At 36.3% G+C, this 18,276-nt stretch overlaps 1 pseudogene; it reads right to left on the minus strand.

The window, feature by feature from the left end:
- Nucleotides 1-958: 958 nt before the first annotated feature.
- On the minus strand, nt 959-13,991 carry LOC119046963 (nucleophosmin-like; annotated as a pseudogene).
- Nucleotides 13,992-18,276: the final 4,285 nt, after the last annotated feature.

An 18,276-nucleotide genomic window follows, 5' to 3' on the forward strand; every position in this document is an offset into this window, starting at 1 on the left:
GGTTACAGAAAAGGTGAATACATAGTCCTCTTTTTCCTTTTAAAAGGGCACTTAAATATTGATGACTGGGTCCCATCCTGAGAAATTCTAATTTAATTTATCTGAGTGTGGCTTGAGCAAAAAAAAAAAAAGTGATGCTATAAAGAATTTTCAAACATTAGAGAATGTTTGTGTTTTAACAGTAAGTGAAAAAAACAGAATATATATTATTTATTTAGTGTAATTTTCACTGTACTTTTAAAAGATATATATAACAATCAGTTTTTAAAATCTCCTAGGCAATTCCTAATGGGAGGTAAATGCTAAGAACTGTTGTTTTCAATAGAGTTAAATTTCATGGTTAATGTGGCAAATACCTTCCTCAAGTTGTCCACTCCTGTTTGTTCACTGTGAATCCTAACACTAGGTTGGAAGGACAGACTGAGTGTAAAGACTAGAACATACGTGTGACCCTTATATCCAAACATTCATTAGTTATAATCCTAAAGTTATGATGTTGGTTAGAACTCTAAATATAAAAATATTTACTAATCAACTGATGCTTTAGTAAATGAAGACCAGTTAGCAAGAAGAGGATTTTAGAAAACTGATATGGGAGTTCATAAAAAGATAGTTCAAGGAGAATAATTTGAATTTCAAAAGATTAGGAGAGGCCCTTGAGAAAACTGTTCATGTACTAAAAGATTTCTGTAAAAAGGACTTTTTAATGAAAATGCTACAGAAGTCATCCATAGCGTGAAGGATTATGCTAATTTTGAACTTAGAAAAATACACTGAAAAAATGAAATTTATTTTTTGTCAGTCTCCAATAATCATAAATAATTTTAACTACAACTAATATTTATAGACTATAAAGTTAAATTATATTAATAATTTAAGCTCCATCTTTTCTTGAAGAAATTTTAATAAGCACACTATTTAATACATAGTGTGAAATTTGATGCTGCACTTTACTAGATCAACTGTCCTCCAACAATAAAACTATTTCTGTATTTTCCTCTCTCCTATCCCACCTATAAAACAAAGAGATTTCAAAAGTGTATCTAGTCCAGAATTATTGCCAATACAAAACTACTTACAAATGTATTACTGCCAGGATATATCTTCATTGTCACCACCTCACATGATTCATTTACTTAGAAAAATAACAAAGTTGAAAAGCTACACTGCACAGATGTATTTTGTAACTTTAAGTTGTTTGTTTAAAAGGGTTTTCTTTTGTAATAATCTTAAAATATCTTTTACTTTACCCCAAGAATTTAATTCCTGGTAAAATAAAATAATCTAAAATGTATTACTTCATTCATGGAGGCATTGTTAATTGTAGTACATTGGGAAATCAATGAAAATGCACAATATTAGGAATGCTTAAGTGAAGTAAAAGCATTTGGTTAATGTAATATTTTGAATCCACAAAACCAGTGTTATAAAGAGTTTTCAAACACCAGAGAGTGCTTGTGTTTGATGGGAGGTGAAACAAACCAGATATATAGTATTCATCCAGTATAATTTTCACTATGTCGCAAAACAAAAATGAAATCATGTATGCAAAAATTGTATTAATAAATGGGATAGGATTGTAAAAGTTTTTTAATTTCATTTTAAATTTTCTTCTATAGTTTTCAAATTTTTAAACATATTCCATGAAAGCTTCAAGTTTAAGTTCATTCCATGAAAAACTTCCAAGTTTAAGTTCAGACTAAAGCAACATACCTTCTATTGTCAGCATTGTAAGTCTAACTGATTCAAGACCTTTTGTTTCTTGACATATTATAATAAAAAGTGACCGAGATTCAAGAAATTCAGTTTTGAAAATTCATAGGTTCTGGTATAAGTATGCAATTGAATTCATTAATGAAGTTGGTTTTAATTAGAATTTAAAAAATATGATTTCAACTCTTAACTAAGAGTGTATTTATTTTCTTTTAATTTAACTTTATTAGGGTATAATTACTTTGTAACAAGCAACACAGATTGAAAGTGAAACAAAATGGTAAGTTTTTTAGTATATTTAATAGAAATCAAAGATTTTTATATTTATTAAAAGCAATATTTTAATGACACCAGAAAAAGAACAAAACTAGAAACCAAATCACCAATCACCAAATCTTTCTCTGTTAGATAAGTGCTGAGTAGCAAATGCATAACCTCAGGTTTATCATAAATAGTCAGTTACCACACCTATCAATCTGAATCAACATATGAATTGGAAACAGTTTGCTCACCCTAGACACTGTATGAAGCTATGGAAGGGGCAAGAATTTAAATCAACAACATACGGGAGACTTACTGTGCAAGTTAGCATGAGGGTAAAGAGTGTGTGTTGACAGATACAAGAATTTCCGAGGTGTAATAAATATATCAAACAAATTAATTGACACACTGAGAAAAAGAATGTTTAACATCTATCTTCTTACCTTTTGTATTAATCTTATATAGTATTTAAATCATAATACTAGGTCAGTAGCAGATGACTAATTACTCACTGAACATAAATAATATAATAGAAAAATGTCACTGGAGAACCCTTGTATACAGAAAGAAAATGATACCATCTTCCTTGGCATCCTAGTACCAGGGTTAAATGTAATAAAAATTATCTGCATATGGAGGAAAGTGCTTAATATTTTTGTAAGAGTATATACTGATAGATATTTTACTGGGCATTTAACAACAAGTACTAATAAATTATTTGTAAAAAGCTACTATAAATTCCACAATATATCGTAACATATGCAATTCCGAGAATCAAACAATATGCCATGAATCCCCATGATAGTTTCTGTTAGAAGAGAAAAAGTGCAGAACGTGTAACAGAAAAGGTCAACTGGGAAAAATATGGGTTCCCACTAGCTTACAAATTGAGTCTTCCAGAAAGCAATCAGCATGACATCCTCCCTATTTCCTTGCCTCATATTTCATCTGTTATCTCCTGAAGCTGGGATTGAGCTTGTGATTTCAAATTTTACAAATGGAACATAATCAGAAAGTGTTGACATAAACATATAATCACTTGAGTATCAATGCAAACAATTCACTCATGCAAAGAACAGTTACTTAATACATCTATCAAACACTTTTTTTGTAAGGAGAATGGGAGGGAGAAATGGAGAGGAAGAGAGAAAGACAGAAAAAATGTGTATTGCAGAAAGAAATGATAATTATATCATTTACATTAACGGTTTCTTTTCTAAGGGCTTTTTGGGGGGGGTCTGTGCTATTTGAATATGACCCACAATACCAATAAAAATAAAATATATAAGGAATATAATTTTCTACAAATGATATTAAAACAACAAGCTATCTATTTGGAAAATAAAAATAAGCTTGAATTTCTTTCACTTACCACGCAAAAATCGCGGTGTTAGCAAACTAGTCAAATAAGATGTCATCCTCTGGTATCCTCTACAAACAACAATAATTTGTCATCCACCCACAGACAAAAGTGTTTTCCTGGGAGCGTTGGAATCCAGGTAAGAGGTAGTGAAACCCCAGTGTTGTTCAAGATTAAAGAGAGCCAGTTTAAGAAGGCAGGCTTGCACCCAGGTCTCTTACTTGTAAATCATGCCCTAGCTATATATCCAGTAACAATTCTATGTCCTTGAGGACTTGGCCACAGCTGTATTTGGCTTGGTCCTGTCACCAGCACCATGTGCCAAGAGACTGGGAGAAGTCATACCCACTTGTGTGTGTGTTGGATAATAGGCATTCAAAAATTGGCCTCAGCTATAGACCCCAAAGTGACCAATGAATTAGCTTCATCCCCTCTTGGAGTTTCTGGAGGTAAGCACAGCAGACTAAGTCAGATTGTAGATTCACAAAGGGTCCTGTAGTTGGCCTTCAGCCTGTCTCCAGCCTGTGAACAACCTTGTTGCACAGATACCTGGGAAGGGACACTCCACTTCATCTCTGGAGATCCTGAATAAGCCCTATATTCAGCTCAACCCCTCTCATAGCCAATCTGCCACCTCAGGGACCAAGCAGGGCGTAATTCCACCTTCAACCCCAAAATCCTGAAGCTCCCAAAGTCAGTTCATGCCCCTCTCAGTCATAATTTGTAAGCAGTCCTGCTGTCACAATGTCCAGGTAGAAGACACTCAGGTCTGATTTAAAACATCCGGAAATGGTGCTACGCTTGGCTATATAGCCCCTCCAACCAAAGTTATGGAGCAGTCCAGATTACCCAGGACATGATGGGCAGCATGCCCATCTGTGCCTCTATAGCTAGGTCTGCTGACCTCAGTCTTAACTGTGGATACAGAAAAATTCCTGGAGTTCTGTTCCAGCCTCTCAGCCATAGCCCAGAGCTACTTTTGCCCACCAGGGACCCATCTAGTGACTAGACAGGAACTCTCTCAGGAATCTACCACACCCCTTTGCACACTGGGTAACAGGCCCACTAAGTACCCAACTATGCACTCTGAATGGAATCTTGCCCCGGTGCCACACAACTGAACAGGCTACTTTAGGCAGTCTTAATTACCATAGACCAGATGGAATCCATACCTACCTGAACCCCTGGTTACAAGTACATCGCTTGTGGGCCTCACTGCAAACTCAGCAACAGGATTAAAATGAGCTCCAACCCAGCATCACTGAAATTTGGTGGGCAGGGTGGGGTGTAATTCTGTTAGTCCAGGGAATGAATAGAAAAAGGTAAATACCTGGTAGAACCAGTCTGTAAAGAATGGATGAGGTATTTCTTTACCCAAATGCACAAAAACCTACATAAAACCAGATCACAAAGAATAAAGTAGGAAACTAATCTCAATCCAGTAACTGACCCCAAGTAAATGGAGATCTATAATTTGTCTAACAAATATCTAAAATAATAATCTTACATGTATAAAGGACCCATGGACAAAACCAAAGGGTGGAAGGATTGAGGGTGGGCAGTGGGAATGGGTGGAGTAAGAGAAAGTGGTAGCAGGACAATGGAGACAACTGTACTTGAACAACAACAATAAAACAAAACAAAACAAAACAAAAAATCATTGAAATTTAAGAAAACACTGTTAGAAAACTAAACAAAAATCTTGAAAATAATCTATGAAAAAAATAATTTAAATAGAAAACATAAAAAAGAACCAAACAGAAATGCTGAAGCTCGAGCATGAGAGAATTAAAAAACGCAAGACAGCTTAGGCCATACATTTAATCATGCAAAAAAAATGAATGAACACTAAGATGGATTTTATAAAATTAGCCAGTTAGAAGAACAAAAAGAAAAAAGTGACAAAAGATAGAAATCCTATGTGAATTATGGGACACCATCAAACAAATGAACATTAGCACAATGGGAGTCACAGGAGAATAGAGAAAGGAACAGAAAGCATATTTAAAGAAATAATGACTGAAAATGCCCGACTCTTAGGAGAGTGATACGCATCCAGGTTCAGAAAGCTCAAAGAGTCCAAACAAGATCAACTCAAAGAAGATTACTCCAAGATACATTATAATCAAAATGTTAAAAGGCAAACACAAAAGAATTTTAAAAGCAGCAAGAGAAAAATAACTATCACATATAAGAGAATGTGCTTAAGTGAAACAGCAGATTTCTTTGCTAAAACCTTGTAGGAAAGAAGAGAATGGAATGACATATTCAAAGTACTAAAAGGGAAAAAACTGATAAATAAGAATATTATACCCACTATAACTGTCTGTTAGATACGGAAAGACAGAAACAGTCCAAGGCAAACAAAAACTAAGAGAGTTCATCATCCCTCGACCTGCCTAACAAGAATGATAAAGGAGATTCCCATAGCTGAAATGAAAAGAACACTAAGTAACAACATGAAAACATATAAAAGTATAAAACTCAACAGCAAAGGTAAATATATGATTTCAGATGACCCTAATATAATAATTGTAATGTATAAATCACTTTTATCTCTACTATAAATATTAAAATGTTAAATGTCTCTAATAATAATGTTAAATATAGATGTAACTAAAGTAATTTGTTATTATAGTTATGCACAATATAAAAAGATATAAAGTATGACAACAATAAAATAAAATGTAGGAGAAGAAGCAAGTTCACTGTTTTTGTATGTAATTGAAGGCATATTGTTATCAGCAAAAATAAACTGTTATAGTTGTAAATTGTTGTATGAAAGCTTCATGGTAACCACAAGGAAAAATATTTATAGTACATTAAGTTTTCATAGGATTAAAACTATGTGGGAAAGTTTTAATACTTTAATACTTGTTGGAGTAAAAGTGGTTTTATTAGGTAGCAATTAGAAATGAGAAGCCAGCAAGGAAATAAATACAGGGCCCTCACCATTTCATCTCACAAATAACTTAATACAGGCAGCTAGAAGCAAAAGGAAGACATGTCTCACCAATTAACTCAGCAGTCCGGAGCTCTCCAGGACTGCTAGATTGCCAGGTGTCCTGAGCATTACAAGCAAAATAGCACAGGAGGAGGGGAAAGTCCTTGGGACTGTGCTGAGAAAAGGGGCTTCTGTAAACTTCTGTAGTAATCTCATTAAAATTGCCAGGTATTCTGGCAATTTTATCACAACCAGAAATAGCACAGAAGAAGGGGATTAGCCTTTGAGATCTTATGCTGGGAAAGGGGGCTTTGTAACAATTTCACAAAGAGCCTTGACTAGCTGAGAAAGCCTTTGTAGCTATACATTATTTCCAAGATTTAGAAGGGGGAGAAGAAGGGGTCATTGGAAGCTAGCCAAGGTATATAACCCCTGAACCCTAATAGTTGGCATACCTAGATTCCACTTGCATCCTTGGGTTAAGTGTATAGAACAAACTCACTAACTTTTAACAAAATTGACAACTTTATTTCTTCAATAGCGGGACATTTAGATGAGCTGGATACCTGCTAGCAGCTTTGCGCTTGTGCGTGTTTCATACATAAATCTGCTATCTTGTTTCCACTATACATGTTTGTCTCTCACTTGAAATTGTCTCTCACTTGAATTCATCTCTTGTGGAGAGACAAGAACGAAGGTGCGGTGGAAGCCTCTTGATTCAGGTCTCTCTCCCCACCCATAACAGTTTGTTAATATTGTTACGGAACCCTCTGAGAAAGCAATTGAGCCAAATCTGAATAATGCAGAAGAGGCAGTCAGGCAAAGATCTGAGATAAACATTTTAGGCAGGAGGAAAAGAAGGTATAAAAACCTGAAAATGAACTAAGCTGGGCATTTTCAAAAGAAGATGATAAAAAGATACTTGTAACTGGAGTGAAGAGACTAAGGCGGAATAATAGGAAATGGGATCTAAAAGGTGGGCAGGAAACAGATTACACAGAGCTTTGAAGACTTTAGGTATCACCCTTTTGCAACAGGAAGCCAAGGAAGGGTTAGAAGAAGGTTGGAATATGATCTGCTTTGGTCTCTAAAGAAAGAGGAGCAAAAACAGCTGGTACACTAGTGGGAAACTACTGCGATGGTCCAGGTGAGATACGATGGGAGCTGGAATGCCTGTGGCAGTGGTTGCTGCAGGGTAAAGCAGTTGAATGAAGGATGAGTTTTGGGAACAGAACCTATAGTACTCGTTTCTGCATTTGATGTGAAAAAGAAAGGCAAAAATTACCGAACAAATGGTGTAATTAAGCATAGTGTGGAAGGGCAGGATGTTTTGTAAAATGTCTAAGGGTAAAATTTTAGAAGTACGTATTTATACATGAAAGTCAGTTTCAAAGGCTGGTCATTGATTAAAGTGATTGTTCTGCAATGAAAATAAAAGCCATTGAAGTTTAGGATATCAAAATGAATAGGTGGGCCCTGTGGTGAAGTATCACAGATGGGATGATATTATGGCTTGGCATGTATGAAAAGACAATAACCTAAAAGTGAATAGAGTTAGTGAATCATGGGGAGAGGTGCCTGAGAGGTTGGTAGAAAAGAGTGAAAGGAGTATAGTTAGGGATGGTTAGCAGATGTAAAAAGTATTAGTTGAGCAAAACGTTTTAGTAAAAAGTTGAAAAATTAATGAGCTGTGCTTAGGAATGGGGAATGTGTTTTATTCAAATCTTACACAGAGGTATATAGGGCTAGAAAATGAGAAGTTTTAGAGTGAGAAAGCAGAGAAAGTAAGTCAGGCCAGAGGTAAAATTACATTGTCAGTGAAGTGGTTAAGAATATAATGACATCTGTTTTTATTGACTCCATCTGCTTGTTTTTGCCACAACACCCACTACAAAGCAGTAACAACATTCAGGGTGAGAACAACAGGATGTGGGTTTGGTAGGAAACTTCAGAGAATGTGGGAATGTAAACACATAAATGAATGGATGACTGTAGATATTTATATTTACAAAGTGACTGAGGGTAACAGAGATGGTAAGAATACTAAGTTTATTTGGCTATAATTTTTTTCAAGTAATAGTCAGTTCTTAAACAGATAACAGTACTTTTGCAAGGATAAGAGAAGTTGTAGAAGTTATCCAAGTTGTTATTGATTTTATTGCAACTATACAAAAAATAGAGGCATCCAAAGAGAGCCTTGTACTTAACTGAGGATCAGAGCACTAGTGATTTGGAGGAAAGTTTGCCTGTGAGGGATGAACTCTGAGAGATAATATACAATATGAGACAGTCTCAGCTGGCAGAAGACTGCCAGCTGGCACTAATATGAATTTAGTTTCTATATTCATATTTGCAATATGAATATAGAAACTAAACATAAGGACATTAGAAAGAGACCACTGGAACACAGCAAATTTGTTACCATAGAGAGGGGATCATGTAACAGGGAATGAATGACCAATTTCATTCTAAGGATGAGAGAATCTAAAGCTGAAAAGAGAACCCAGAAAAAATGAGGTCTACAGACAAAGAAGTGACTCAGAAAACGAGGTTGAGAATCAAATATTCAGATAACAGAATGTGCTATCTCATCCTAATAGGTTAGCATCATTGCTCTTTCATTCACAGAAGGATAATAGACACCTTATAGAAGTATCAAAGGGCCCATATCTGGAATAAACTCCTAGTTCTGTCCCAAAGAAAGGTGGAGGATGCTTGGTTTGGCTGCTGATCAATACTGCATCTCTTAACTATGCTCAATTAGAAAGACTGAGTCAAGGTGGCATTTATAGTCAACTTAAGACAAAAGAGAAGAAATCTGAGACTATTATACTGAAGTCACTGACATCCCCATCTTGTCAGTGATCTAGGACGGGGCCCAGGCCCTAGTAATTTGTCAATGTTTATGGGTTTTTTTTATTATAATGTGCGGCTGAGGTTGGGAATCACTGATAAAAATTAAGAGAAGTATTTCCAATTATTTTTTACAAAATCATAATAGTACCATTAGAAAAACTTAGAAGATATGTTTAAGAGAAAAATTACAAATATTTCCCACTTATGAAGATCCAACAAGGCATATATACATCCTAAATTTTATTAAAAATGTGATTATTACTGATTATTACTTCCCAAAATAGAGGATGGTATGGGAGGTTATAATAAATGCTTAATAAAAATTTTAAGGTAATGTAAAAAACTAGGAACTTATGGATCCTTGTACCTTGAGAAAGCACATACAATATATGCCTCTAATTTATATTATATTATATTATATTATATTATATTATATTATATTATATTATATTATATTATTATATCCATTATATTCATTATCTTTAATACTATATATAGTCTGTTTACTGGTGAAATCCTAAAAGCATTGCAAACAAGGTCATGTTTCAGATACAGATACCTGCTTTTCTTTCTATGGTTCTGGAATTGCTTGCCAATGCTATTAGACTATAGAAATAAAGTATTTGATACACAGTGTGGGAAACAGCAGCAAAAATGGAAAACTCAAAATAGACTACTAAAAATGGCATTAGGAATATTAAAGAATTTCAAGAGTGGTAAAATTAAAAACAAATATATAAAATGCTTTACTTGTATACTACACAAATAATAACAGTTTGAAAATACAATTTAAAAAATATCCCATTCGCAACAGCAAACACAAAAAAAATCTTGAAAATAACTTTACTAAAACTATATTAGATTCATATAAAAAAGTTACAAAAATGCCAAACCAAGGAAGTTAAAATAAATGGAGAAAGCTATTGTTCTTGGACATAGATTCAATTTTCTATCATGTTTGTTCTCCCTAAAGTAATTTATTTATTAGTGTATACTCAATTAAAATTTTATTGTGTGTATGTGAGTTTGTGGGTCTGTATCTCTGAGTTTAAGCTTGTAATGTGTCTAAATATTTTAAATGTATCTAAAAAGTAAAAAACTAAGAAAAGCCAGGTACATTGCATACACATATACACACAAAAAATTAGTGAAAGAGGACTTTTCCTAAATAACATTGAAACATATAATAAGGCAACCAAAGTTACAACAGGATGATATGGGTATGGGTTAGAATAACTCACTGGAAAATAATTCTTAAAAGTCTAAACAGACCCAAGACACACTGACAATTAGAATATGAGAAAGCAAGCATTTTAATAGACAAGGGAAAGATGGATTATTCAGTAAGTGTCATTAGAATAACTTCTAGTGATTTGGTAATAAGCCAGTGCTCACTCATTTTACCACAATAATGTCAGAACGATCAAATATTTAAATATACATATGCATGTAAAATATTGGAAAATAAGAGAATTTATGTGTTATGTAACACATAAATTCTTTTAAAAAACAAATCTTTAAGTAAAATATTGATAGGCATTCATTACATAAAATCTTAAAATGTTGGCATAGTGAAAAGAACTATAAAGTTGAGGAAAAACAAAAATTATGAATGGTACTTAGAAGATATTGAGATACATATATATTAAAAAAATAACAACTTTCTAACAACCCAACAGAAAGATGAAAAAATATGAAGGGGAAATATAAAAATTAAAAATAAATACATGCGGAATGATCAGACTCATTAATAATCAATTAATAAAAATTAAAAATTTTCACCATATCAAACTTGCAAATATTCCAGAGATAATTGGTAAAGTTGTTTTTTTTTTTTCCATACAAGACACAGTTTTGGAGAAACTATAGCTCAAAGTCCTTGGGGAACAACTTACCCTTATCTGGCCAAATTTGAAATGGAAAGTTTCATTTACATATAAATATTTATCCATGCACAAAACAAAATGTGTATACCTGCATATGTAATGGAAAGCATGTATATAAATATAAATACAAACATATAAATATAACATATAAATACACACATACAAATTTTATTGCTGCCTTTTTTAATAAAGATTTTATTTGTTTGTTTGTTTGTTTATTTACTTTTTAGAGAGGGAAAAGGAGGGAGAGAGAGAGAGAGAAACAGTAATGTCTTTGCCTCTCGCAGCCCCCTACTGGGAACCTGGCCTGCAACCCAGACAAGTGCCCTACACTCTGAATAGAATGGCGACCCTTTGCTTCACAGACCAGCACTCAATCCACTGAGCCAAACCAGCCAGAGCCATTGCTTCATTCTTTATGAAAGCCACAGGAGACTTACACTATTTTGATTCATCAATGTAACAGAACATTATATGAAAATAAGAGATGAAATAGACATCTGTGCATTCAATGGAAAGTTGTTTGTGGCATGTTTGTTAGTTTGAAACTCATTCTGCCAAGCAGGGTCCACAGTGTGATCCCTGTGTTCTAATTAATATTTATGTGTGTTCACCTTGATACACAGTGTGGTTAGGATCTTTCCTCTTTTATGTAGGACACATATTGCTTTTTAAAATTAGTTAATGGGCTACATAAATAGATAAAAATGTGTTTCTTAATGTGGGTGCCCAAAATACAGCTAAATGAACCATTGTCAAAATATTACAATAACTACAATATACATGTTACCCATTTAAGTTGTAGTAAACATACACTGCACAAGTCAGAAGGCATCTCTCTCCAAAGGCTTCAGTACCTTAGGTCAAATTGCAAGAATAGTGCTTTTTGTAGTATAAGTCAGCAACTATTGTGATGAACTGGAAGACTGGGTAGGAATGTGTATGGACATGTTGAAAAATTTTTTTTTAATTTTATATATTTATTTAGAGAGAAGGGAAGGGAAGGAGAAAGAGAGGGAGAAAAACCAAACATATATGGTTGCTCCCCATGTGTCCTCACCTGAGGACCTGTCCCACAACCCAGGTATGTGCCCTGACTGGGAACTGAATGAACAACCCTTTGGTTCACAGGACCATGCTCAATCCACTGAGTCACACCAGCCAGGGCTGATTTTTTTTTATTGAATAAAATTCTGAAATGTTCTCTATTCTCTCTTCTTTCTCCCTTCGAATATTTACTGCATGCCTACTATAAAAGTGGAGCCATGTGAAATAACTGAGATCTGTTTTAAATCTATAAGCATATCAGTTTCTTCTGATTCAATCTCATATATTTCACAATATTTAATCACCACTATATTTTTATATGGTGAGCACTATTACCTCTGTTTTTGTGCATACTTATACAAACACACACATTATTGAGCAAATTACCTAACCCTCAAAGAATTTGTTGATTATGTAATTAAAATGTTGAGTTTTTTCACATATACATTTTTGTCTCCCCACCATTTCCACTGGTCAGATGCCACTAGCACTATAATATTCCATACATACTTCAAACCAGAACAAGGGGTGGAGTTCTACCTTTAAAAACAAAACAGGCTTTTGGACAACACATTCTTGGCAGTGGAACCTAACAACATTGATCAAACATGATAGGAAAGTTCCCATGTGCATTATAAAAAGGATAGTTTTTTATCAATTGTTACAGAAATGAAATAAGACAAAAACATTTAACAAAATATTTAAAATATTTTTAAAAGACTCCCACCATTGCCAAAGAGCTTGAATTGCCTCCTGGTCAGTTGTCCAGAAACAATTCTTCACAAAACTGATGAACTTGACCTCCACTTTAGGAAGAGAACTCCTTTTGCTATATTTGCTTGTATTTTTTTAATGTCTTCTACACATTTGGTCTTTGTAGTGTCTTAACAGGTTTTTTCCTGTTTTTTTGGAGGATTCTTTACTTTTTGATTTTAGTGTTTACTGTTTTGAATCTTTCACTCTGGTTTGATTTTTGTGCATTTTTTACTGGGAACTACATACAGATTTCTTTATTGGAGGTTTTCCTTTAGTTTTCTCATCATCAGCATCAAACTATCATTATCATCATCTGTATCCGCAGGAAATTTACTTTTTTCCTGTGGAACTTTGCTATCACTTCTAGGAATAGAATGCTTTCCAGATATACATACGAGTTTTACATCCTGCTCCTCTTCATCTCTGATTCTGCATCTCCCTCCACAGCTACTACGTGTTGTCACTAATACACACAGGTGTATTAACTCTAGGACTACAGGTGGTGGTATTTCAAAGCTCCCAAGGGAAACCACCGGCTGTACAGACACTAACAAAGTTGCCAGTGTTACAGCTGCCTTCCTAATTCATTGTTCCTGCTTCAACAATGAGCGAGTCATCCTTTGCACCAGCCCCTAAATATTACTAGTGCTGGTTTCATCATTATCTACTTTGAAGTGGTCATCTTGTTGTATTTTGTTCATGACAGTTATGAAGCTGGAAGTCCAGGATCAAACTGCCAGCAGACTGAGGTAAAGGTTCTCTTTTTCAGGCTTCTCTTGGTATCCTAACACGGTAGAAGTAACTCAAAGAGCGTAAATGCCCTTCATAAGAGTACACAACTAGTCAGTGCTAGAGCCCAAATTAGAACTATAAGCCTGTTTAACACTAAATTACAAATATTTTATCTTCTTTAATGCTTTGTGTTTATTTCTTAAGTGGTTTGTATTTCTTTTTTATTATTGCGGAGTACCGCTATGTCACATTTTTGCCACTCACTCATTCTTGTTCACTCACCATTTCTACAGTGCTTTCTGGTGGCAGGCCAGTAAATATTTAACAATCTGCCTTCTGGTGGAAAAGCCCTTTCCATGCCTATTATACCACAGGGTGTAAATACCCACACTGTACCTGATTCCAAGCGATCAAGTTGACATAATCTCCTGTACATTTCCTGAAAAATCTAACAATTAGCTCTAGCAAGCCAGCATGAGTCAGACCCAGCACACCATGGATTGCTTGCTATATACACGGAACTTTGCTAGGCATTTAGTGAAAAAGTAGAAATAATGAGATTTTTGGCTTTGAATAATCTACGATCTAGTAAAAGAAAATGATAATCAACAAAACAAATTAGCAGAACTTTTGAAAATATTGGATGTTTTAAAAGTCTGTTATCTACTTTCTTGTCTCTTAGGTGCAGATTCATATTATGATTCTCAGTTGAAGGTTATTTTAATGCTTCTCAATAACATATAGGTAAGGTAAATTAAAATTTGTTTGGGGGGGGGGGTGCTGGGAAGATGGTGACAGAGTAGGACGGAGCAGATTCTAGCTCCCGTACCCGTGGGTGAAAATCCTGGCAGATCTATAGAGAAGCAGCGCACTACTCCATCAGTTATCCAGCATTTCTGAAATTAAAAAAACAGAGATTGTGACGGACGCTGAAATACCAGAAAGCGGCAGGTCAGTGGGGTCTTGGGGACCAGAGTAAAGACAAAGCAGTGGCCGGGGCTGGCGCCCCTGGCCAGGAGGCCCCGGTGCTGCTTCTACGGTCAGGGTCCAGAGCCATCGGTCTGAGACCAGCATCAGAGGCGTCTGCCACAGGAGCCTGGGCACCCAACGGCCCCAGTAGCCATCAGCATGGGCCAGCAGCTCCCCCGCTCCCCGTATAAGCAAAACTGGACAACGCCGGGCAGAGACCTGTCTGCTTGCCAGCTTGCATTATCAGGGAGGGGTTACAAAGACACAGGGCCTGGTTCAACTGCAGACTCTGTGGTTGCAAGCCTGGGAGAACTGAGAGACGCTTTGGCCTCACGGGTCTCACTGGAGACTGGGCTGGACTGAGAGGCAGGCTGTCTGGAGAGTTTTGGTTTTATTTTGAAAGTGTACCGAGGTGTTCTCCTGCCAGGACAAGTTGGCTTGCTTCCCACCCGGCCTTGCAGTGAGCCAGGGGAAAAGTGTAGGCATCTGGGGACTCGCCACAGGACTGGAAAGCACCCTCCCGGTTTCTTGGGTCCCAGACGGATGGACGGGTGTGGAGGCCTCTGAGCCGCCGCCAGGGGCCAGGGGACTGGGAAGCGCCCTGCCAGTTTCGTGTGTCCTGGACTGCCCAGAGGGAGCTCGTGGGCGCGGAGGCTTCTGGGTCCCCACCACAGGACTGGGAAGCACCTCGCTGGCTTCAACTGGCTGGTGTGCACAGGCGCAGAAGCGGTTGAGTCCCGCCACAGGACTGGGAAGGACCCTAAGAGAACCCGTGGGACCCAAGCAGCTGGCAAGTGTGCAGGCGCCCACACCCCAATCTGGTAGCCTGGCTGGTGCGCACACTTGGGCCGGCATCCCAGCCCACAGAGAGATTCTGCTGCAACCAGAAAAATCAGTCTGGACAGTTTGAAACCAACAAGGGAAGGGTCTCTTTGTTGTTGTTGTTACTGTTTTATTGTTATTTGCTTGTTTGTTTGTTTTTTTTCTTTTTCCCCTTTTTTAGTAACTTTTTTGTGCGTTTGTTTAGTAAACATATATTTTTTAATTTTATCACTGCTTTATCTTTCTATACTTTGTTCCTCTCCTTTCTTTTTCCCTGTTTTAGTTCGTCTTCCTTTCCTCTTAAACTCACCACTTTCTCCTCCCTTCTCCTGCCTTTTTGTTTGATTGTTTGTTTGTTGCTTCGTTTCCTTTAACCCACAAGAGACACAAACAGCTAGGAACTGTGAAAGGACCAGAATGGGACCCAAAGAGGGGGCATCTCGACAGTAGAGACAGAGAGACAAATTTCACCTTCCTATAGCAGAGAAGCCACGAGGAGTTGCATATTTTTTCATTATTCTCACTTCTTTTATATTTTAATGATATCTCTGTATTCCTCCTCTTTCTGTATAGGCTTCTCAGTCTTGAGTAGTTATATTGTATTATTAGACAGGCTCCCCCTGTCCTTTCCTCCACAGTGCCTTGCTAATCCTCTAAATACCACACCACTTGTTTTCCTTTAGCACACTACCTAAAGCTCTATACCCCCTACTCAGACAGATCACATGGAGTTTGTTATATGAGTGCTGCTCTAATATTAGTGTAAATAATAGCTGATCTGTACAACAGTAAATACTTCACAACAAATCTCCCGGAGCTTAGCCCATTGTACAGGTCCCTGAATTCTATCACTGTAGTGATTACCTCTATTTGTTCACACACTACACCTATTTACTGTTCCTGACACTCACCTTACCTCAAAATATGACCATCTGAAACCTCACTGCTTTCTAGTTGCAACTAACAAACCTTCCCTCCCCAACAAGAGACTTATCCTTCGTCCATCCTCTCATAAAAGTGGCAAGTTGGGCTGAAGAATACAGTTAACATTACATATAGCCTAAAGATCGCCTATCTCCTTTCTACTGGCTGTGACTGTAAATATCATAAAAATCTCTCTGCTGTCATAAACCATTTTGCCTCCTCCTACAACTGATTACACATACATGATAAAAGTAGTAGGTGGAAACGGAGAACATCAAGATACCAGAAGGAGTCTGCACCACTGAAATTCACAGGTATTATACTACAGACGTTCACAACATAAACCCAGGGAGTCAGAACAGATCAATTTTAGAAGCTGAGGCTAACAAGAAGAGTCTCACAAACAATGGGAAGACAAAGAAACAATCCCCAAATGAAAGAAAAAGCAGAGGCTTCAGAAAGAATGTTAGATGAAATAGAGGCTAATCAACTATCAGATAGTGAATTCAAAGCACTGGTTATCACAAACTTCAAAGAGCTCACAATGACCTACCAGAAACTACAGGGGAGCTATAGTGATCTCACTGCAAATTATATCGACATGAAAAAGGAAATAGGAATTATCAGCAAGGGACAAGAGGAAATGAATAATACAATTTCTGAATTGAAGAACACAGTAGAAAGTTCCAAAAGTAGAATAAATGAGGCAAGGGATAGGATTAGTGAGCTTGAGGGCAAAGTCAAAAGCATCTCACAGAAAGAGCAGGAAAATGAAAAGAAACTCAGAAAGAATGAAGAGGGATTAAGAGAAATACAAGACAATAGGAAACATAATAATATCCCAATAATAGGGATACCAGAAGGAGGAGAAGAAGAAGAAAAAGGAATAGAAAACATATTTGAAAGAGTAATGAGAAAAAATTTCCCTAATTTGATGAGAGAAAAAGTTACACAAATCCAGGAATCACAGAGAGTCCCAATCAAGAGGAACCCAAGGAGGCCCACTTCAAGACACATCATCATCAAAATTCCAAGACAAAGAGAGAATCTTAAAGGCACCAAAGGAGAAAAAAGAAGTAACATACAAGGGAGCACCAATAAGGTTAGCTACTGACTTTTCAATGGAAACACTCCAAGCAAGAAGAGAATGGCAAGAAATATTCCAAGTAATGAGAGGCAGAGGCCTACAACCAAGGCTATTTTACCCAGAAAGGCTCTCAATCAAGATAGAAAGCCAAATAAAGAGCTTCCAAGACAAAAGAAGTCTAAAACAATATGCTTCCACCAAACCAGCCCTACAGGAAATACTAAAAGGACTGCTTTAAGGAAAGGAAGGAAAAGAGAGAGACAGAGAGGAACACAGGTACAGAAATGGCAATGAATAAGTACCTATCAATAATAACCTTAATCATGAATGGATTAAATGCTCCAATCAAAAGACACAGAATAGCCAAATGGCTAAGAAAGCATGACCCACACATATGCTGCCTACAAGAGACCCACCTCAGGACAAAAGACCATCACAGACTAAAAGTGAAAGGCTGGAAACAAATTTTCCAAGCAAATGGACAAGAAAGAAAAAGCTGGGGTAGCAATTCTCATATCAGACCAAATAGACTTCAAAAAGAGGGCCTTAAGAGAGACCCAGAAGGGCACTTCATAATACTCAAGGGAAGAATCCACCAAGAAGACATTAACATCATAAATGTATATGTACCCAACATAGGAGAACCCAAGTATATAAAGAAAATCTCAGAGGAATTCAAGAAAGAAATTGACAGCAACACAATTATAGTAGGGGATTTTAACACCCCACTATAAAATATGGACAAATCTTCCAAACAAAATATCAACAAAGATATTGTGGCATTAAACAAAACCCTTAATGAAATGGGCTTAACTGATATACACAGAGCCCTTCATCCCAAAGAAACTAAATACACATTCTTTTCAAATGCACATGGATCATTCTCAAAGATAGACCACATGATAGGACACAAGAAGAG

Source organism: Artibeus jamaicensis, unplaced genomic scaffold (assembly GCF_021234435.1).
Source record: "Artibeus jamaicensis isolate MK-2021 breed Jamaican fruit bat unplaced genomic scaffold, CSHL_Jam_final contig_536, whole genome shotgun sequence".
NCBI classification, from domain to species: domain Eukaryota; kingdom Metazoa; phylum Chordata; class Mammalia; order Chiroptera; family Phyllostomidae; genus Artibeus; species Artibeus jamaicensis.